Source organism: Hirundo rustica, chromosome 4 (genome assembly GCF_015227805.2).
Source record: "Hirundo rustica isolate bHirRus1 chromosome 4, bHirRus1.pri.v3, whole genome shotgun sequence".
Lineage (NCBI taxonomy): Eukaryota > Metazoa > Chordata > Aves > Passeriformes > Hirundinidae > Hirundo > Hirundo rustica.
The window spans coordinates 56,952,635-56,975,194 of NC_053453.1; the positions used below are offsets into that span (position 1 = coordinate 56,952,635).

Consider the following 22,560-nt stretch of genomic DNA (forward strand, 5'->3'; position numbering starts at 1 on the left):
GTCAGACACCTATTTCTCTGATCATCAGGGAAGAGTCAGAGAGATTCCTATAATCAGCACCTCTGAGAGGCAATGTTTGAGCCTGTCTCAGCCTAAACACAGATATATGTAGGAACCTCATATTAAAATGCACGATTTCAAAGCTTTTGGCCTAACTCTTCTGTTTCCCCTAGAAGAGATACTCATCAGTACACAACACACATACAATGTTGTACAACGCAAACACTGCTGCCCTTCTTGCCAGAATTTTGCTCTACGTATTACAACTGGAAATTTGACTGATCCACAGAATAACATGCATTGTGTCATACCATTAAAGACCAGCTGGTTTTCAAACCAGAGGCTTTGTTAAAACTCTGATCAAGGAGCATTTTGGATGACAAATTTTTCAGGAGAGGTGTTGACCTGAGCCCCAGCAGGGATGGAGAACATCAGCTTCAAGTTAGACTTTTGTGGCCATAAAACTCTGTAAGAAGACATTCAGTTCTAACCACCTTCTATACTCAGGAATAAAATGAGAGCTTCTAATCTCTCATGGCCCATGTCATCCTCTGCTAACACTTTTCTGCCCCCAGCTCACCCTGGGAACTCCGGAAGGAGCATCAGGCTGTCAGACACCCACATCAGGCATCGCAGCGAGGGAAGATTTGTCTCACCAACCTTTGATTTAGACATAGCCAAAAAAAAAAAAAAAAAAAAAGAAAGAAAAAGAAATGCTCCTGCTGGGAACATCATGTTAAGTCAAGTCAGGCATGCTTTTACCAACTCTTGCCATGTTTTGTAACCAGAAACTATTGAAGTGTCCTAGAACAATGAACTGCACCATTTGCAGACATGATATCGTGGGCTTCAAGCCAAGTCAGAGAATACAGTCCAGTAATGTTTTAATACTGAGGCCTAATATGCAGTCATAATTGATACATCAAGTAATATAAACCACAGAAAACTGTATACAGGCCAATCTGGAAACATAATTGATCCCTTTACTCACTTCATATCTATTTTTCAATAGGAGTTAATTATCTAATAACATGCTGGGTTGCTTTTCCCCTAGGCAGACAGATTCCACAGGTCTTGTGGCCAGAGGCAGAAATACTCAGTAAACAAACTGGCTTCCATTTTATTCACGATTAGGACAGCAATGTTACTAGAGGCAATAATTTTACTTGACACTTTTAAACACATGATTAAATTAAGAGCATTTTTAGTTATGCAGACAAGTATTGTGATTCCTCCATTCCTGTGCTAATGTGTCTTTAAAAAAAAAAAAAAAAAAAAAAAACCAACTTACAATATGTTTTCAAAAGTTAAAACTTTAAAAAATATTTCACAGCAATATCAACTTCCAGAGCCTGGAAAGGGTTTTAGGAAGAAAATACTGAAGTGAAGATGTTAGACATCCAGCAGCCATTCTAACTACAGAGCTCCTATCCACCTCTTCCCTCCCCTGCAAAATGCTCTCTTGTACCAGAACTGTGTCCAGAGAAGCTTTCAAAATAATTTTGTAGCCCCTTCCTCGATAAGGAAACCGTTCCAAAATAAAGCTGCCTACTCAAGGGCAAAGCACATTGAAACACCACAGCAGGGGGGAAAAGGGAGAGGGGAACATTTCAGTGTATCCAGCTCATTAGACTGTGATAACTGTGTCCTGCAACACTGATGCTTTGTTCTAAAATGAAGAAGAATAACAATTCTAGTGTGGTGTTCCCTAACTAGTTATTTCACTTTTCATTTCCATTAAATACAGTAAATAGTACCGTGCATAAATGTATCCATCCCTTCCTGTTTCACTTAGCTAGCAGGTACCAACACTTTATATGAAGCAGTAACAGCAATAAAGATTAAATTATTTACACAACATGAAAGATTTGTTTCCAGATGTAAACAGACAATAAAAAAAGCTATCTCCCCAGCAAAAGCTAAATGCTAATGTAGAGAGCCTTAATCATAGAGGCAATTGAACCTATTTTATCATTTCCACTATTACTTTATTGGTTTGGGTTTTTTTCAATAAAGCCTTTAGAATTAGACTGTGGAGTTAGCATAGCAACACTTCACTTGGTTTCCTGTTTATTGATGTCAGGAACAGCGCTCCCTGATACAACTGTACACAGCACATCTGTGCACACCTGGAAAGTACTTGTGCCTGGAATTTAACTGCAGCATCAAAATAAAGGTGAACACTCTCCTCAGCAGAAATCCCACCTGCACTGTTTGTACAACCAGCCTTATGTGAATAACTATCAGGCATATTTTTATACAGCTCAAAACACTTTCTGACACGTCTGTGGGCAAATTGACCTCTCAGGGCTCTGGCAACCTGTTTTCTACCATCTCAGCTTCTCTGAGGCAGTGCTTCATTATGTCAATGACAAAACCTCTTGGGTCTGAACCTCACCTACAGCAATCTCCAGTAAGAAAAACTGTAGTATGGAGAGTAACTACAGCTCTACTAATTTTAACAACACTTTTGCTAAGGATCTGCCACACCATTTTGGAAATGAAAATTTAAAAATCAAACCCTTTATCCTCACAAAATCTTCTTACTGGTGAAGCATAGTAAATATCCAAATCTACATTTTATGGCTTGGGCTGATCTCCATACATAATTACAGTTAATTATAATCTAATGATAAATACTGCATATGCATGGCTTCAAGAACCGTTCAAAAGATCCCGTTCACACACACCAAGAGTGTGAAGCGGCTGACAAAGAAATCTAAAATTGTCTAGGTTGTAAAAGACCTTTCAGATCAGCAGCATTCAGTGCCTTTAATGATTAAAGAGTAGTGCTCATACTGCAAGTGCAGCAGGAACATGAATCCCTTGAATTTAGCCAGGAGTGTGAGCAACTGGATAAATCGTGAGTTTGTTACTTAAATACAAGAGTAGTAAAAACAAGACCTTTGTTCCATCGCCAGGAACAATTTGTCAAAAGTGCAGTCTTGGCCTATCTTGCTATAATACGTGTGGAACCACTAGTTATGAATCTAATAAGGAAGTTTGTAGAGGATGCTATCTAGGCGCCAAATTTCAATTTCTCAAAAGAAGAAAACAGCCCAGCTTATCAACACAACAATCAGCTGTGTATGCATACATAGAGAAGAGTGTGTAGGCCTTAAATCATCTCAGAACAGAAGCAGCTGTGCACAGCTTCAGCTTCCAGAAAACTCCATTTAGACCCACCAGAACCAAGGAATTTGAGCAGGAATTTGACCTGTGGATTACAGTGCATTGAGCACAAGAACACTGAAGATCATTCACATGGAAACACGTGAGCCAGGCTTAATCTGTCACCTCTCCTCGGCACAAGGCATTTCTAATGCACTTGGAGCTAATAAAACTGAGACAGGGGACATGGTAGCATTTCTGTTGGGAGATTACTGGCCTAAAATGTATGTGAACACTGGGACTACCTAGACAAAGTGAAAGGGGGTCAGGCAGAAATCGTAGGAACCAAGATTTTTGGAGACTGAAAGCCATAAAGGTGACCTTTTCACAAAGTGTCAGAAGGGCAAATCAAACAATTTCTCACAAGGCTGTGTGGGATTAAGTCCCAGAGGAGACTCTGCTGGAAGAGACACAATATCGCTGCTACTTCCTCCTCAGTACTGAGAGAGACAAACAAGTGGCACCTCAAGCATGGGTGCATGCATTCAGCAGCCATCTCTATCACTACCATTCTACTATCTCATCGATGTCTGAGGCTCCAGTTCCCAAAACTTCTGTATATTAAAAGGTCCCTAGCTGTTATCTAGCAACTGCCTCCCTACTTGGTAACGTTTAATTTACATTACTTGGACTATTCTAATTACTGGCATGATAACAAAAGCCAAATGTAAAAATTTCACCTCTGTTCACTGCCTCTTAAATTAAGTCTCATATTACAAATATTTGAAAAAAGTTCTGAGGACATATTAATATTTAACTTTTCATTACACTGGTCGAAAGTACAAAGAAGAAAATTCCCTAATACAGCATTGCTCAAAGCTGACATACATAATTCATTCCTCCTACTGGGATACAAGTTTTTTCACTGAGAAGGAAAAAGTATGCACTGGCAGCAGTATGGGGAGACTCTGGCTGAGGATCAGATCGTGTTCTTTTTTTAAAGAAACAAGCCAAATATATTTCTCTTTTTGGTCTGATTTCTCTTCATTTTTGGTCTGATTTCTGAATGAGAGGCTGAAAACGGTTGCTTCTTCTGGCTGAAGTACACCACTCTCCAGCTAATCCATTGCTCTCCTCCTTCCCAACCACCCCTGACTTCAGGCCAGAGTTCATGCTTTCCATGGAGCATCTTCTTGACAGCAAAGAGCAGGTACATAACATAGTAGCTTTTCCTTGAGCTGTAACCCACTGGGTCACGGACAAACATTCATCTCAACATTCCCTACCCAACCTAGACAGAAAAATCAGTGCCAATTGGTCGAGGCATGATAGCAGCACCAAAATGGTTACTTACAACTTTGTCATCACTAGCCATGTTTACACAAGCTACTGCCTTTAAACTTCCTGAATTTTTAAATCAAAGCAAAAATAAATAATTATACCCATACTGGAAGTTCAGAGATTCTCTTCAGCTAAAGACCTGTACAAGGTTTTTCTTGCATTGATTTCTGCTACAACCCCAAAGCAGCCCAGCAAATTACTTCTATTTGGTATGCAGGATGAAGCTTTGGAATACATATGTCAATACTACACCAAACACCCTAACCACAGTGAGGTATCCATAGCCCAATTGTAAAATTCTTCTGTAGGTGGTATTATGAAACAATGCTCTGCCTGTACTGGCAAGAATTATGCTCAAGGCCAGCTGGTCATCTGGTCATATCTAAATACAAATCAAGCAAGGGTCAATCCAACAACATTTTGCACATCCAATGTTCTTGAAGCATGATAACACACAGGGCAGAGTTAAAGTAAGTGACCCAAGGAAGTAGCCCTTTCCCAGAGTTCCTCAGAGGTTTGGGATTGATTTTTTTTGGCTGTTTGGGGTTTTTTTGTTCAATTTGGGACACCTTGTCCACATACCTTTCAGACAGTTAGCTAAAATCATGCTGAACAAGCTTGTGATTAGTAAACAGCCCGTTCTGCTTGAAAACAAGTCTTCCATAAAAATCTACAACAATTTGCTCTGCAAGACTTCAGCCAAGTTTAAACCACAGGCAAAACAGGAAACTCAGCAACAAGAAGTCTAATTTCAAATGTCATTAAAATTCCTATGCTCCCTTCTACACAGTAATCAGGCTAAGGACATTAAATGGTAGGAAAGGGTTAATTTTTAATCAGCAACCAGGAACATGACGAGTGAATGCAAATGCTGTCACCCAGCACTGGCTACAAAGCCTGAGAAAGGAGACTTTGAGATGGCTCTCCAGGCAATGATTTATGAACACTAATCCTTCAGCAGGGGTTCACAAAGATCAATGGATTGATAGCAACATCTTGTGACATCTGGGGCCTTGTGCTTTGCTGCATTCAGGTCAGGATTTTAGAGTAAATTATTGGTCCTTCATCTGGAGACCACAGGTACAAGGATTTATGGCTAAACTCTTCTCTGGCCTCTTTTGATTTCTTAAGATAACACTGCAGCTTTCTTCCCTGGAGCTTGAGAGATCTATTTTTAGAAGGTAAAAATGAGATTAAATATTGTCTACAAGCATGCCAAAGTCTTAAACCCAGGGAATGTGACAATTCTTCTTTATATCAATGGAGAACAGATTTTACCTTACACCAGACAGTAACTACAAAAACAAGGGTTTACTTAGATTGAGAAACAAACAAAAATGGATACAACAAAAGCAAAGGATAAAGAAATAAAAAAGAGATCACACCTTACTGAAATGATTATGGCTGAGAGGAGCAGGAAAGCTGCAAGTTAGAGGGCCAGGGACCAGCAAAGTAATAGTCCTCAATTGCCAGGTCAGAAAAGTAGAGGCAAAGACCTTAAAAACTTCCACCAAACCTATTAGTTGCCACAGACTGAATTAATGTGAGAAGTGAGATTTCTATTTACTTATTTAAGCTCCCACAACTAACAGAGAGCCACACCTGCAGAGATGGGCCACCTCAAGGGGCTCTGGAGGTGGCTCCTCCTCTCTCCACTGACCAGCAACCCTAAATGGTTGAGATTACTTGAAATAAATCTTGGCACAGTAAGGAAATGAATCTCAACGTTTGTTTCTTGGCTCTAATCACTAATTTAAAAAGTTGTAAATGCCCTCCAAAGACTAGAGAGATATTTAATTCCTTTTTGCTTTAGACAGTTTTCCAGAAATAAATTTGTATTTTATCCTGTTTGTTCTCAGATTAGCATGGGGATGGATTTAATTGGGCACAGTGGGGAAGTTAATATCCTTGGGTGAAATTATGCAGAGACTTAGATCCTTGGTCACCCTACGGACATTGCATGTGGCATAAATTAGCACATCATCTTTCCTGTTAATGAACAATGAGAAACCTTTTTCCAGTAATTTTTAAAAAATACTGATCTACACAGCATTTCTTTAGAAGTTTCAAGAACTTATCCACAAACCTAAATCAAGAGACTTTTCCACAGGTTTTACTACTCCCATGAGAAGAGTTTACGTTGATTATCTCAAACACACAGGCTTCTTTAAACACCACAAGTTCTTGTGGGTGCAAACTACAAAGTATATTAGACTTGGTCAGAACTTTCCTGATACAACTTTGTTTTCTCTGGCGTGAAATGCAGAGCTGGGGGCGTCACAATATTTCATAGGTCCATTCTGGATGGATCACAGACAATCTCAACTGTCTGCTCACCTCTGAGAATGCTGTAATTTATGTCATCAATTAGCAAAGCCAATGTCACAATATTGATCAAAATAGTATATTTCTTTTCTCACTGAACTACTTCTAAGTGCTCATAAATAAATATAAGTTTTACCATCTACATCAACTTGAGAATTTTCTTTGTTTCATTATTTTTTCCATCTTAAATGCAACTTCCTACAATTGAAGTCAGAAGCTTAGAAATTGTGACTTGAACTATATGTATTTCAGAAACAAACACGTCCATTACGAATTTGCATGAAGGAGCACTGTGGATCCAGTATATCAAATGAAGAGAAAAACACTTTCTGGACATTACACTTTTTCCTGCTTTTCCACTACGAGCCAGGCATGTGTTTTGCCAAATGAGGCTGCAATTATCTGGGAAGGTAGGAAGATTTCTAATGAGGCTTACAAGTTTCTAAACATGCCTTCCTCCAATTTCTAGATACTCACTGTAACAACATCAGCAGGCACATCTGCTGCTGGGTTGTCTAGCAAAGAGCTAAATGCTCTACTCTGTTCCTCTTATCAGCCCAGTTTCCAAGTTTTGTAGATAGTTGGCTATATCCCATCTCTCTGATGTAAGTTCAAAAGAAAACTGTAAATGTAGGTCCAGGGGGGAAAAAAAGCTGTACATTTGCATTGTCCTAAAAAAGTAAGAAACTGAATTTATTTTTCTAAATTTCCCACTACTTCCATCCCATTGTTAGTACCAGTCTACTTAACAAAAATGATTTATGAGCTGAAAAAAAAAAAAAAAAAAAAGAAAAAGAGGGAGAGAAAAAAACCTTTAAAGGAGGAAGGTTTCTTTAGAAAGCTGTAATTTTAAAAGCATTTATCTTGAATCACAGTCAAAATGAAAATGACGGCTGCTGCAGCTGCAGTCTATTTGAGCTACTGTTTCTTTGCTGTTCTTCAACAGATGTGCACAGAAGATGAAACACAAAATCATATTTGCAATGGATATATGAAATGCACAGCAAGTCTTCCCACAAACCAAGCAGAACAGAAAATAGAGCTGCAGCAGTCTTTTTAACCTGGAGCAATGAAAAGCTCAAACTTGCGGCCTCTGAACTTGAGGCAGAAGCAGTGCATGCACACATATGCACACCTGACCGGACAAACAGAAACCACGGGACACAGGTCATTTCTGTCCTAGCAACATGTCCAGACAGAACAAGATTTACCACCCCTGAAGCACTGCCCCTAGTATTTTTAGTGCAGTCACAGACCCTTGATACTTTACTGTGATTTATGAACAATAATTTTCTTTACAAAAAAGAAGCACTAAAGAACTGATAAGCAGAAAATAAAGTATGAAATCCTGCAGTAATCGCTTCCAGAGAGGTCATTCAGTATGGCAAAGAGGATTATGACTGCAGCTTGTTGGATAAGCAGATGAGCTCTCACAAATTAAGGATGCTACTTCCTTGGCAATGTGAAGGCCAAATGCTGATATTAAAAGGAAGAAAGCATCACAGACAGCAAAGGCTTGATTCTGTGATTTGAAAGCTGTCCGAACTAATAATTAATACACAGCTGGGCTTACTGTCTTATTCCAAGAGTTTATTCTGTTTAATACTTCTAAACTCCAAGTAATCCCAAGGCAGAGAGATGCAATGAGTTTCTTTGCAAGGCCTTTTACTATTCCAGCAGCTGTTCATTGCCTCAGCTGACCAGGATCAGCACAGCTCCAGGTCTGTAGAGCAATGCTGGCCTCACGTCTTGCCCCACTGGATCGCAGAAGTTCTCAACCACTTCTGCCTTCTTCCAGCATCCACACAGGAGAGGCTGGGAAGCTGCTTTCTCACGCTCCTCTCTCCATTAGCAATGAGCATACATGGATAATATTACTTTCAGATGTACAAATTCCCTCATGTGGCACTTTTGAAATATCCCAAACCACAGATCCTTCACAACGCTTTACATATGAATAGGACATTGTCAGCTCCCTCAGACCCAGACTGCAGTTCATCACACAGAAGAGTAAAATACACATTAGCACTATAAAACTTCATCTCAATTAGCATAATCTGTATTTCCATTATAGAGCCCAGCTTTACAGCCAACTCCGGGTGAGGCACTGCGCACTCTGGATCTGTCTTTCTCTGAGGAGAAATTCCCAAAACACAAGAAAACCATTCAGCATGGTGAATGCCCGAGGTCTCAGTGCCTGCTTATCTTCATGCGGTCCTACTCCCTTCATCTGTCGCCTTCCATTGCCCCCATCATGTCAATGACTTTAATTAAACCCTTTTGATGAACTTTTGTCTACAGTGAGGAAATGCAGCCATGCCTCACACATACACAAGTGGATGAGCCAAGCACACCAACTCCATCTCCTGAAGGCACATCCCGGAGGAAAATGGAGTGAACGAGGAATGAATTTTCTGTGATTTTACATCCAATGAGAGCAAAGGGAAACCACAACAGGCAGCAGTGGCAAAAGATACATATTCTGGTATCACTAACAATTAGGATAGACTAAACATTTTAAATTGACTGGGACTCTTCCTCCAAATAATACGGATATGTGATATGCGTATAAAAGCAACATGCACAAATAGCTGGAGGCTACTATGCAAGTAGCTTTCCTCTGCATTAGAATGGGGATGAAGGAATCACACAGAACTTCAACACTCAGTTTCTAAGGCTTCAGAATACTGGATACCTACGTGACCCCTACTGGTAATAACAGTATTCAATAATTAGCATGCAAAATACTAAGCTTTGGTTTCAGCAAATTAGCCGGCCAGCTGGACTGAGAAACTCTGTTAGTGTTGCAGCTGGTGACCAGTCAGTAGCTAAAATCCAGGATCTCTCTGACAGTACCGTTCTGAAAAAGGCAGGCCACAAAGCTACTTGACAGAGCCATGGACTCAAAAAGTTCTTCTGTAGAGAATAAATGCTGTTCTTGCTGTTGTGATGTCTCATGCAGAGACAGACAGAAAGAGCAGGAGGGGAAACAAAGGGAAGCACCCTTTTCAGAAGATTTTCCTAAAATAATTGCCAACTAAGCAACAGTTTGTCTTTCAGCAAGACAACTCATCTTGTTTCTAAATTTGCCAGAACAGAAAATACACCTTGATAAACTGACTGGATGTCAAATTTTCCTTCCCAGCCATACCCTTTTGCTAAGCTGATGTGACCTATCTGCACCTTCCAGTCTCTTGATCTTGTGGTACATCTGTCTCCTTACCTCTATGGATGTAACTGACAATCAAGGCACCTTCCAACTTCCCTTTATTCTGTGAGTTTTCTGGGCACTTCATCACTCCTTCCTTTCTTCTGAACACATCAAAGCTAACACTGCAGCTTGCTGGCACCAGGGTGCCCCACATCACACAGCAAAAGCTGTGGCAGGACCCACAAGGATGAGCAAGTGCCACCTCCTTGATGGTCCTGTCCTCTGCCCTGACGTGCTCTCCTGTGTGCCAAGCAGCAGGCAGACCAGCTGGTGGAACCATTACCCTCAGACCCTTTCCAGACCTCACCTCCAACAAAAGAGGGTTCTCTACTAAGTAAGTATCACCTAAATTTTATTCCTCTACGCATTCACTGCTGCTAAATGACTAAAACTGAGCTGCCGCCCAAGTCACTGGGTGTTCTCAATTCTGCATTAATGATTTGCAATTCTCTTCCTCTCCATTTACTACTGCCCTAACTTTTGCATCCTCTGTAAATCTGATCGATAAATGAGAATGTTTTGTTCTGGATAATAAATTAGAATATTTAACAAGCATCAGCCCAAAATCTGGTCCTGCAGGGAACCCATGGGAAATGTATCTGCTTAGTGATGATTTCCCACTTACAGCTATTTTTACAAACTGTTCAAAGTTTTTTAAATCAGTAATATGTGTGCCAAATTGACATGCATTCGCTTGCCAATTAAACTTTTGGGTTGTTCATTCCCATATCGCCTGTACAGAAGTAATTCTGATATTCAAATATTGTATGATTTAAAAAAAGAGGGTCATCAGCCTGGAGAATTAATTTAAAAACATTTATTTCTGAAAAGATATTTAGGCTCATTGCCTGTCTTTAATCTTCCAAGGCTGCAGAGAAGGCTTCTGTGATGTATTGCAGCCTTGCTTTGCTTTCAACTCTGCATGGGTTAATTTTATCACAAATTCCTGAAAGCTGAAACATTGAAACTCTGTTTTAATTGAAAGTACTTTACACTTTCAGCTTAAAAGTATAGAGCAGAATAAAAATTACAGTCTAAGTGATGCTTTCTCCAGCCACAGAGCTGAATGACAAATTGTTACCCCCGATCACTCTTTATCTCAGATAGATGCTGCTTTTGGGGCAATACTTACTCTTTATTCTGAAAATTCCATTTGTCTTCATTAAATATTAATCAGCCTTTACCAAGGATATATGTAAAAGCTGTGTAAATAAGAGAATACAACAAATGAAGAAAAAAAAAAAAGCTAATTTGATTTCAAATTTACAATAAGGAGTTGTCACATATTATCCCTTTCCAAGCTGAGATAAATCATCTCAGTTCCATGAACTCAAGCAGATCTCTGTTCTGCGTGGTTGGGAATTGCACCTAAACAGTGAAAGGTGAAAGGAAGATTTACTGAGATTGACTGCTTGAATCCTCAGCAGGCTAAGCAGTGAAATCATTTTATTCAGCTGGGAAGGACACCATCGGTGTGCTTACATGGAGCTTCTCGTGCAGGAATGATATGAGTGACTAGATTACACCTAGACATGAGTGAGTATATACTTCTGTTATTGATGCCGACACAGCAAACCAGTGTTTAACCCACTGCCAGATGCTGAGGGTTTTTTATTATTTTGTAAACAATTTTCAAAAGTTGTAACATGATGCAATATGTTCTACTATTCAAATTCAACAATTAAATAGCAGCTTATTTTAGTTTCTCCTTTCCATTCTCTATATTTTGCTTCTCTATATTGCATTACAGGTGTCCCACAATGAAAGCTTAAGTAATATTCAGAGAAAATGGCAATGTGAATCTTTCATCTAATAGTAGTCTCTTATTTAATAACCTCTTTTTTTTCAGAACACATGACTTTTAAACTAGTCTATTTAATCAAGCTCTTGACATAATGTTTTCCTGTGAAAACCTATTCTATTTTTCTGAAACCTTTATCATCTCTTTTCTTTTCTCCTCTCACTAGATGATTCCCTTTGGCACTCTGCTGCTGCTGCCTCTACCAATCTTTTAGGCTGTTTCCCAGCTGACCATTTCTCTTTCCTCATCTTTCCTAGTCTTCCACCACAATCCAACTCCCTTTTTCCACCCTCCAAAGCAACATGCCAAGAAAAATCCCAGTTTACTCCCTGATCTAACCATGATGCCAGGAACTTGTGTCCTGCTCAACACAAAGCAAGGGGTGGTGAGGACAAGGGGTGGTGAAGGCATGGGGACTTAGCTTCAGTTGCCTAAGAGAACAGAAAACATCCCCTCTCCCATGGGTCCCCCTAGGTTTTCAGGTTTCACTCCCAGCCCTGAAACGGGCAGACTTTTTCCATTACCTCGGTGCCCCATTCCCTGCTCAGTGCTGTCCCTCCACACATTCCCCTCCTCTACTCCCACGAGATCCCATCTACCCAGAGCCCCTGCACCAGCTGAAAACCAAAATAATGAACAAGAAGCTTGAGAGGCACGCAAATTACAAGGCCAAGAGCTACAGTGCAGGAAGGTGAGGAGGCATGACTGGTCTTATTTATAGCTTTTACTCAAGGCTTTGTTTTTCCTGTAGTTGAAACAGTCAAGAAAGATGACAGAGTTCAAGGCCAGGAGCATTGTCACAGGCACACAAAGGCATAACCAGAGCCAGGATGTTTGGCAGCGATGTTGCTGAGTGCTTTCCCATTTCTCAAGAAACAGCAGCTTTTCCTTTCCTTTTTACATATTCACTTTCAGTTCTCTATCCCAAATGTTTAAGTAAGGAGCAGTCATCCCTCAGACAGTTAAAGGCTGTGAAATGTATGGAAAGTAGTCCAAGACTTTACATGCTGCTTTCTGATAGGGTGCGTGAGAATTTTGCTCTTCCCATCAAGGCTGTGCTCCAGCTAAAATGAGCATTGGAAAAAATTTCAGGTAAATAAAAATGGCCTTAGAAATTAAGATTGCCTATTACCTGTACCTCAGCTATGAATGCTTTTTTGTAATGGGAGCCCCAAATAGAGAAGAAAATTAGGACACCACAAGTTAATAAGCCCAGTGTCATTAACTTTACAGAAACTCCATTTGTAGTATTGTGTTTGTGGCTACCACAAAGTGTGTCCTAATTTCAAAGGACAGCTGAATATGCCTACTTTGAAAAATCAAATTGAAACACTAGCACCAACTAATTTTGATGAGAACTTAGAACTTAGTTATCTCGCGTTTTTTGCTACTGCTTTACACTGCCCACAAAATAATGAGGGATACAAAGGCTGTAGATGAGGACATGAGTGAAACTGAAAAGTAAGTGCTTCTGACGACCCCAAGATAATTGCAATATAAGTAAAAAGTGCAGGGTGAAGGTAACAAGTGATTTCATTTAGATCCTCCGCACATGAACCAGATTAATTCGATACCCTGCACAGGTTCATTTGTGTCCTACTTTTCCCATAAGGAAATTAAGACACAGGGTGGTTTGCTGTATACTCTGATCACCATGTTAAGACAATTTCACCATTTCTCTTGCAACTCTGCTACTTCCCTCCTCAGAGAGGACAACAGCCCTAAAGCCTGCACCCTCCACCAGCCCAGCACCACGGACCTCACACCTCACTGCAGAATGTCCCTTTGAGCAGGAGGCTCTCCCTACCTATGTCATCTTGCCATATCAGTAATTACAGAGCTGTGGAATGGTTTGGGTTGGAAGTGACCTTAAAGATCATCTAGATCCAAGCCCCCTGCCATGGGCAAGGACACACTCCACTAAACCAGACTGCTCAAAGCTCCATTCAACCTGGCCTTGAACACTCCATGGACAAGACATGGGACAATCTGTTCCAGTTCCTCACCACCCTCACAGTTAAGTACTTCTTCCTTGTATTTAATCTGAATCTACTCTCTTTCAGTTTAGAGTCATTACCCTTTATCCTGTCACTCCATGCCCTCATAAACCATAATGCTAGCAAGTACTGAAATTCAAATAAACTCTTAGGCTAAAGTTCAAGGTCTTAGAAATAATATGTGCATGGGGATTTGGTGTGAACTCTTCCATAAGCTTCCACTCGTGGCTAACTTCAAAACATCTGATGACATCATCCAACTTTCCATGTCTACCCCATCACAGCTACAGCTAAAAACCAGTTTCCATTTGGACAATGCAACAGCAACCATCTCTTTCCAAATGTGTTTTGCTTCACAAACTCCCTGTCAGATGTAGCTCTTTGCATCAATGCCTCTTTGTGTGGAAAAGAGTGGAAATGCTCCAGTTACATTCTCATCGTTTTCCATGCAAAGAAGCTTCAGAGAAGTTTCCTCAAGGCCATGTGGGAGCTGAATCTTCAGCACACCCTTTGGATGATGCTCAGGGCTGGTGGCAGGTTGAAGCTCATCCCAACTTGCTCTCCCCAAAGAATAGCTGGTGGCCAAGTCATCCCTATCCTTAAGTCAACCCCTAATAAAGCTCACAGTGGAGGGAGAGAAAAGGGGAAGTGAAACACAAGCACAGCAAGCCCCAACCAAATATTTAGGGTTTCTCTCCTACACTTGTTAGCTCTTTGTATGGCCAAAGGCAGAGTTAAGCCTGGCACACGACTAAGGGTTTCCAGCACCAGGGGTTTCCCAATGGTATTTGTCTAATCAAAAAGTCAACAAGCTACACTGTAGGACAACACTGAAGAAAGAAACCACAAGACTTCATTTCCTTTTTCCCATGTTTTTCAAACAGCATCTGTTTGCTCACCGCAGACAAAACAAAACACAGGCTTCTTCCCTCTCTTTAAACTCGAGATTAAGACAGTCAGATAGTCTTTAATATTGAGAAACAAGTGACCAAAATGTTTCTTCCAAACCCAAGCAGCATTCTTCCTCCCCACCATCCAGACACAACACGGTCACATGGGCTCTCAATCTCCTTCCCAGAAGCTCCCTCGCAGCAATGGCATTTCTCCTCCTCAAAACTAAGCTTAGGTCAGGATTAAAGGACAGGAAGGAATGTCTGAAATACAAAAGGTCTTTTACTGGCCACATCAACTACAATATGTGAGACGAAAATGATAAAAGCCAAAGGAAGATTTTCAGCTTCCCAGCAAAAAAGTAGCCATTTAAAGCAATCATCAAGGCCAAGTGGCAAGCTAAACAAACACAGGGTGACAGCCAGCCCTACCACTTGTCACTTGGTAAAATCACTGTCTCTGGGCTAATACCTCAAACAAGCACTTAAAGACATCTTGCTCCCCAAATCACACCGAGAGGAGATGAGCAGGATGAACTGCAGGCCACACCCAATGGTCGCAAATGATGAAATCAATTTCTAACAGATCACAGCAACCAGCATTACTGCTTGACTTGAGAAGCGTAGAACACAGCAAGAGCAAAAACTTCCTCCTCCCTAAATCACCCCTCTCTTCTTCCCATGGCCTTTCTCCTGAAAAAAACATGAAGAAAGTGATAAATTACACAATCCAGTAGCGAACACAGCAGCTTTCCTGAATTATGGCCGTTTCCTAAAATATCAGCTGGTACCACATTGCCAACTGCAAGACCAACCCATGTCTATCCAAACCGCTTCAAAAGAGAGCAGCAGCAAGAAGCGACTGCGAAGCAGGGACACTCAGCCTGAATTTTGAATGCAAGCACGGGTTTATTATTAGGTTGTTCCTTTTGAGTTACACAACCAATGCCTTGGCTACACTGGATAAAAATAAAAGCACAGTACTTTACAGATCACCTGCCTCTCTTGACGCAAGCTGCTGCCCGTGCTCCACAGTGAGAAGGAGCACCCAGCTGAAGGGAGGCACACAGAAGCCGTGTGGCTCCTTGCCAGGAGTCCCAACCACAGCCCTGGGTGAGTGGGAGCGGAGACTGGGTCACACAGACGCCCAGCTGGCTCCCACCACCACTGCCCACACTGCAGAGAGCGATGGAGAGGTCCAAGGCAGGAAGAGCACGGCCACAAGCCAAGTTTGACCACTCTGCTCTCAGCAATGCAGAGAAAAATACTTCCCTTGCTGCAACAGTATGGGGCTGGGCCAAAAGAACATAGAGGGGGAGACCCAGAATAGACCTAACAATGCCACTAGGGCAAAAGATGATATTAAGGATTATTTGGAAGATATAAGCAAACTAGTCATTGGTAGACATGGTTAATTTTCAATGTGTAAAATTTGAACTCCACTATGAAGGAAAGAGAACTATGACTCTTCAGGAATCAGCAAGAGCATCAAATCTGTTGTTCTTCTCAGATTCTCAGATTTATACACTAACAGCTACTCACACCACTCAGCACTGGCTGCCTTTCATCTTCCTTCCCTCCACTATGAGTGACTTCAATGACTCTTCTCTTAGCCCAAAGAATTTTTGAGTTACTAACCTGCAAAACAGCGGCTATTTAAAAACAAAAGAATACAGCTGATGATAAAACATACCACACCTGAAACAGAGCATTCAAGAACAGCTTCAGCAAAAAATACTCAGACTTCAGATTCCCTACTGGAAAAAAACCCAACATTTACATACTAACTCAGGATATTCGACAACTTTGTCATGATTTATCTCCATTTAATATTCCTAAAGAACAGCTCTTATTTATTTAGCAAGAGTTAACCAATCCAAACTGAGAATTGACTAATTCCATTGTAATCTTCCTTCACATCATCATCATATACCTTGTGTCCTGTTCCTAAATCTAGATACGCACTCCTCAAAGTCCACGGGCAAGACTCAAGTCTTGGGCCAAAATTCTTGCCCAGGAAGCAAAGGTGCCCCGCAACTGATACCTTCCACTGGAGTTTACTTCTGGCTGCTACTTTTGGCTCACTCACAGTCTTCTTGTGTAACCTTGGGGGTACCACTTCAGCCCAAATTCAGCAGTATACTGAAGCCCTTGCTTCACATCGTGCATATGAGTTGAAAATCAATGTAAGTATATTGATAAAGTCATGACTTGCTGAAGGTTAGAAAACAAACTGGTGACAGAGCTGGAAATACAGCAGAGACCTCCTGATCTCAAGATCAATTCCTTTAACCTCCAGGCCACGTTTGCATGAATTAACAAGAGAAACAATTCATCTGCATGTGGTCTGAGTCATTTTAGTGATCAGGTAACGTGTCCCAGTTCTGTCATCGTTGCATGATGGCTCTGGGCTCCAATTTCCACCCCCATGCCACTTGCCCAACAATTTCTGTCCTTGGGAAAAAGTAATCAAGTATGATAAGGATGACAATCATAATTAGCTTAAAATACAGGCCTGCTGGCATGTACTGAGAACACATTTTTATATAAAGAGCTAATGCAAAGGGAGCAAAACCAAAGCAATAGAAATTTTAGATTAATTGCCTATGGATATCCAAACCCAAATTATGAGAAATCATAGTTTTAGGAAGTGGTAGGAATTCCCTTTACATAAATTACTCCTTTAAATATTTAAAGTCCCACTTCAGCCTCACTAGAAATTAATGTTTAATAGCTGCTCTTCTGTAACCTGACAGAAGTATTTGTAAAATGCATTCAGCCTGGTCAGCTCCATCCTGCTCTCAAAATATGGGCAAAATAAGAGGGACAATGATCAAACAAGGTAAGAAATAATCTGATTTATTGAGCTACCTGTCACAAAGTAAATCACTTGCTAGAGAAAAAAGAAGAATAGACTCGAATGCTTGAAGGTGACTCTGTAACAGCAACCAGTTATGAATTATATCACATTAGCACCACTTCTGTGTTGTAGAGATTTTCTTGTTCCAATGTATTTGTCCATCTTCTGCCATTTTTCACAGCTAAGCAACTACTGGTCTGTTGGAAGGATGCCAGCTGTCGGTAATTTTGAGTAATTCTGTCAAACTGACACTTCACAAATCTGTAAGAGTCCGCATTTCTGATGATGAATTCCTCGCTGCGTGTGTGACAGGATAAATTACTGCCAGCAATACCTACACAGTGACTCCATGGGTCAGTGGGCTCACTGCAAAGACAGAGAGGCAAGGTGAAAAAAGCACTGCCACACTGGGGGATTTAAAAAGAAAGTTGTGTTTGTTTTCTGACCTTCACTGAAACCCCAGCCATCAAAATGCTGCGAGCACTATGACCATGCCCATTACATCAGTAATATGTGTGATAAGAACTAAGCAGAGACAAGTGATACAGCTTTATCAAGAAAGCTTGAAGAGCAACACTAGGTTCCTTTTCAGGCGTATCGATAGAAGGTCCTCTCAGAGGACCAGTTTGAGGACAATAAGCCTGGGCAAAAAAACTATTTTCAAGAGTTTCAATGTTGCAATCAAACATCCACTAACTATCTCTCTCATCCACCCTACAGACCCATGCATCAGGGATACAGAGAAAGAGATTGATGTCACACCGATAGAACACAGATATCAAGGCATTATCACAATGAGCTGTATTCATCATAGTTGTTGGTTACATGCGTCTACTGCATAAGACTGCCATGGAAATTACCTCTAAACTTGCTCGAATTCATGCCTTCTCCAGCCCCCACCAACACATAAGCTTAGCACAAGCAGTAAGTCCTGGTGGGTTTCCACTCCTTTGCCCTTCTCACTGAATTTCAGTCTAAGTTACACATTGTCCCACGAGGCAAGGAGAAAAAGACAGTGTGGGGTCAGCAAGCTGATGGATAAAAAAAGGTTTATTTAATCAACCCTTACCGAGCAGAGCTTGAGAGATTAATCTGTGTGAGTGCCCAACTTTTCCACCAGCGCCTTTGCTGGGTCTCTCTGAACAACTCATTAAACAGAGCAACGAAGTATCACCCTGGCAGGATGATTAAAGTCGCTGCACGAGGAAGTAAGGAACCCTCTGAGATCACTCAATGTGCACATAATAGGACTCAGAACCAACAGAGGTTTCTTTCCAGTTGAGGAAAAAAAAGTGACTGTGTCTGTGATTAAAAAAAAAAAAAAAAAAAAAAGACAAACCTTTTCCCTTGTTCTTTTAATGATTTCTGTTGCTATCAGAAGACACAGAGGCACACATACAGCTGATACAAATCTCAGCAAATCCACTGACTTTGACAACACTACATGAATCTAAAGCAGCTGAGATTTTGGACCCAAAGTCTTAACAATTACAAATGAAATATTAACACCCTAAATTTTGGTTCCCATTTGAAAACCCAGTGACTGCCCCTGACAAAACTGAAAACACTGACTTAGGTTTTTACTCACCCAGGCAAAAATGTGCTCAAATCGAACAGAAAGAACTACATGCTGCTTAAAATAACAGCAACCGCTGCCTGCTGCCTCCACTCCTACAGTTACCTTTCATTACTGGAAGCAAGTAGTCACTGTGCTTAAATTTTCTGGACAAAGCAAAACCAAAAACATTTTTAAAACAAAACAAAAACTATTAAGCTATTTTAAGTTAAATATTAGTCACACAAATTCCATCAAAATTGTTACTGACTCATTATTACTAATATAGGATAATAATGTACTACAGACAACAGACAAAATGTATCATTTTCTTAAAACATAACTTATATAAGTCCATATATAATTTATTTGAAAGACTATGAAACCACAATTGCAGGGAAAATATACGTTACAAAAAAAGATAATACATTTTTTTTTAAATCCCACAAACTGCTGAAACATCTGGTTATTTCCAAAATAGGATTCCCATAGTAAATGAAAAGCCACTGAAAATAGCACAAAGACCCCCAAATAGCACTGAAAACCTTACAGAAGTAAAGCCTCACAGGAATGTGTTGTAAAATGTCTAACTACAACTTCCCTAAATAATTCAGTCACACATGGATGATATAAATCATATATTTTAACAGGACAGAGCAGGTGTAAATCAATAGGGCTGCACATGTACCAGTGAATGCTAAAAGCATTAGAGCAAAACCCTCTGTGCTGAGGGAGACCTTGCAGCTGATCCAGGAAAATATTGGAGCAAGCAAATCCATGGAGCAAGGAATGGAATGTGGTAGGACAGTATTTGGACACCACAGGGAGCTGCCAGCACTGAAACTCCTGCAGAAACACCGTGACTTGGGTTTTTGGCGTGAACAGGGAAGGATCTGGAGCCAGCAACCCACATCACAGCCAGCGCTGGCCATCAGACTGGAGACTGAGCCACAAGGTAGCTGCACTTCCATGACAGCAGGGAAGGGTTTGGGCTTGTTTCCACATGGAGTCTGAATCCAAGACTTAAAAAAAAAAAGGGAGTGATGTCACTGTGGTTGTATTTAATATGGGCCACATCAACCACATATACTGTCAAAACCAAGCTAGGTAGAGGCCATACACAACCAACCATATTTATGTCAAAATGATTAAAGGCATCCTTACAATTCAGAAGCATATATAGAAAATCTGAATCTCAGACTAATTCCTTCCAAATTTAGGGAGGAATTCACTAAAAAAAAAAGTGAAAACTATTAATTTAATTTTTTTAGCAGCACATTCTCCCACAACCTATGCAACCCAGCTGGGACATGCAGAAGGTCTAAACTGGAACTGACTACAGTTTTAAACTAGGATATATTTAAAAACATGTTCAATGGGTGGAGTTCTGTCTCCTCTCCTGAGTCAGGGCATAACTAGACAAATACTGACATTTCTTTCTCTGTGTAATAAAAATAAAACAAATGACAGCACAGAAAACTGGAACTTTAAAATTGCATACCAATCTTCTAAACCTACACCAAAAAAAACGTACCTAGATTAAAATACTTCTTTTTTTCTAATTTAATTTACATTGTTAAAATCTGACATCAGATAGCAGAAGCTGTGAAATGGAAAGATACATCACTGTGCCCTTAGCACATGAACTGAATATAAGAAATAGAAGTAACATCAAAAACTGAATCACAAAAGATGCAAAGTACTAGCAGAAGAAATAGTCTCTATAGTAGTTTTATTTTTAAAAAATTCAACAACTCTGACATTTAAAATACTGCAGTTTGCAAATCTGGACTGTAACTTCAACTACTACAACAGGAGTCTGTGATAAAGACGAGGAGACACAAGAGATTCCTTCCTCGACTTACACTGCCAGAGCTAAGGAAGGGCAAAGCTAAGCAGGGAAAAGAGGAGAGAGGAAAACCCCTAGCTGATGCATCAAGCTACAGATGCAGCTGGGAGCCAGGATTGTGGTAACTGGTGAAGAAGCCTTTAGGCAGCAGAATGAAGGACACAAATTGAGATCCCACGCAGCAAAGGTAGGTAAGGACACTTCCCGGGAACACACAGGGATCAAAGAAAGGGCAAGTGCTCTCAGACTGGCTGGATCACAAGCCCTAAATGGAGCCAGAAGTAAAAAGAAAGATGAAAAAAAGCAGCTGTCATTAAGGAGGAATGACAGGACATGTTGGGACAAAACACTGGAGGAAGCACAGGCTGGATTCACTGATGAAAAGAGGACAGGCGGCAGATACAGGCGGAGCGACGCTGCCAGAGTACAAAGCCAGAAGCAGCCTGGGAAACCCGATAGCATAGAGCAGGGCAGAGGCTAAAAAGGAGAAAAAGAAGAAAAAGGAGAAAGCTTTAGCAATCGAAATAACCTTTGGGGAAAAAAAAAAGCTTTCTGAGAAGAAAAAAAAAATCAAGCGGAAGATGTGGACTCACGTAATCTCTGCGCATAATTCAGAGTAGGAAACCTACACAAGAATACATAGCAAGGGCAAACGTGAAATAGGAATACAAAATGTGCTATAGAAGATAATTAATCCATCTAAGCATCTCACACCTTGCTGTGGCTCCATTCATGTTTGCGCAGAAGGTATCCAATTAAACACCTGGTGCCTGGCTGAATACAAAAGAGAAAATTACGTCTTAACACCCACCATGGTCTTCTAGTGGTGATTGCATCATTACCATAACCAGCCTAAGCTTTACATATTTGACATGGGAAGTCACTGGGAGGAAGAATAGAAGACCATTTCTCTAGCACTTTTGACTTTGAACAATTTCTTTTATACAATTTAATTTCACTTTGACAGAAGGAAGACTATACCTGGTCAGACCAAAGAATGGAATTTTTTTCTCCTTTTAATCAAGATATCTCTTTCCTTCTTGGGTAAAAACACCCTGCACACCATGTACATACTAATTCATCACATTCTCTTGCTTATACGTTCACCTATTCAAGTCTCTTTCAAAGAGATCACCCAGATCTCTCCCATATCAGGCTGTACCAGCCCTGGTCACAGACTACCCACCTCCAATAATGTCACTTAACAACTCAAGAACTCACTCCGTGCTCACACAGACACTCTGCTTATCACAGATCTACTTCTTAGTTTCTAGCTAAATTGCCTCTTTCCTCTGTGGCTAATTATTTTCCAGAACAGCTTCTTTTAAAGGAAGGCTTTAATTTTGAAAACGCAAGTTAGCTGCAGCCCCTGGGTCAATTTTATTTACCATTACGTTAATCTTCTAGGGTCATTTTTTGCAGCTGAAAGGAACCTTTGCAGAACCTGAGCACAGCTCAAGCCCTCATTGGCATGTGGCCAGGGTGCAGCCCTGCTCTGACCAGAATACTCAAAGAAACGTTATTTTGAAAATATGACAGCATTTCACCTATGAGAAACAACACAATAATCAGGGAAACAGCTTCATCTATTCATGCTTGGACACTCACTAAAATGGAAAT

At 40.5% G+C, this 22,560-nt stretch overlaps 1 protein-coding gene across 2 annotated transcripts in view; it reads right to left on the reverse strand.

The window, feature by feature from the left end:
* Nucleotides 1-22,560, reverse strand: part of CHST11 (carbohydrate sulfotransferase 11) — a 159,804-nt gene that overhangs the window by 94,085 nt on the left and 43,159 nt on the right. The window lies entirely within an intron of this gene.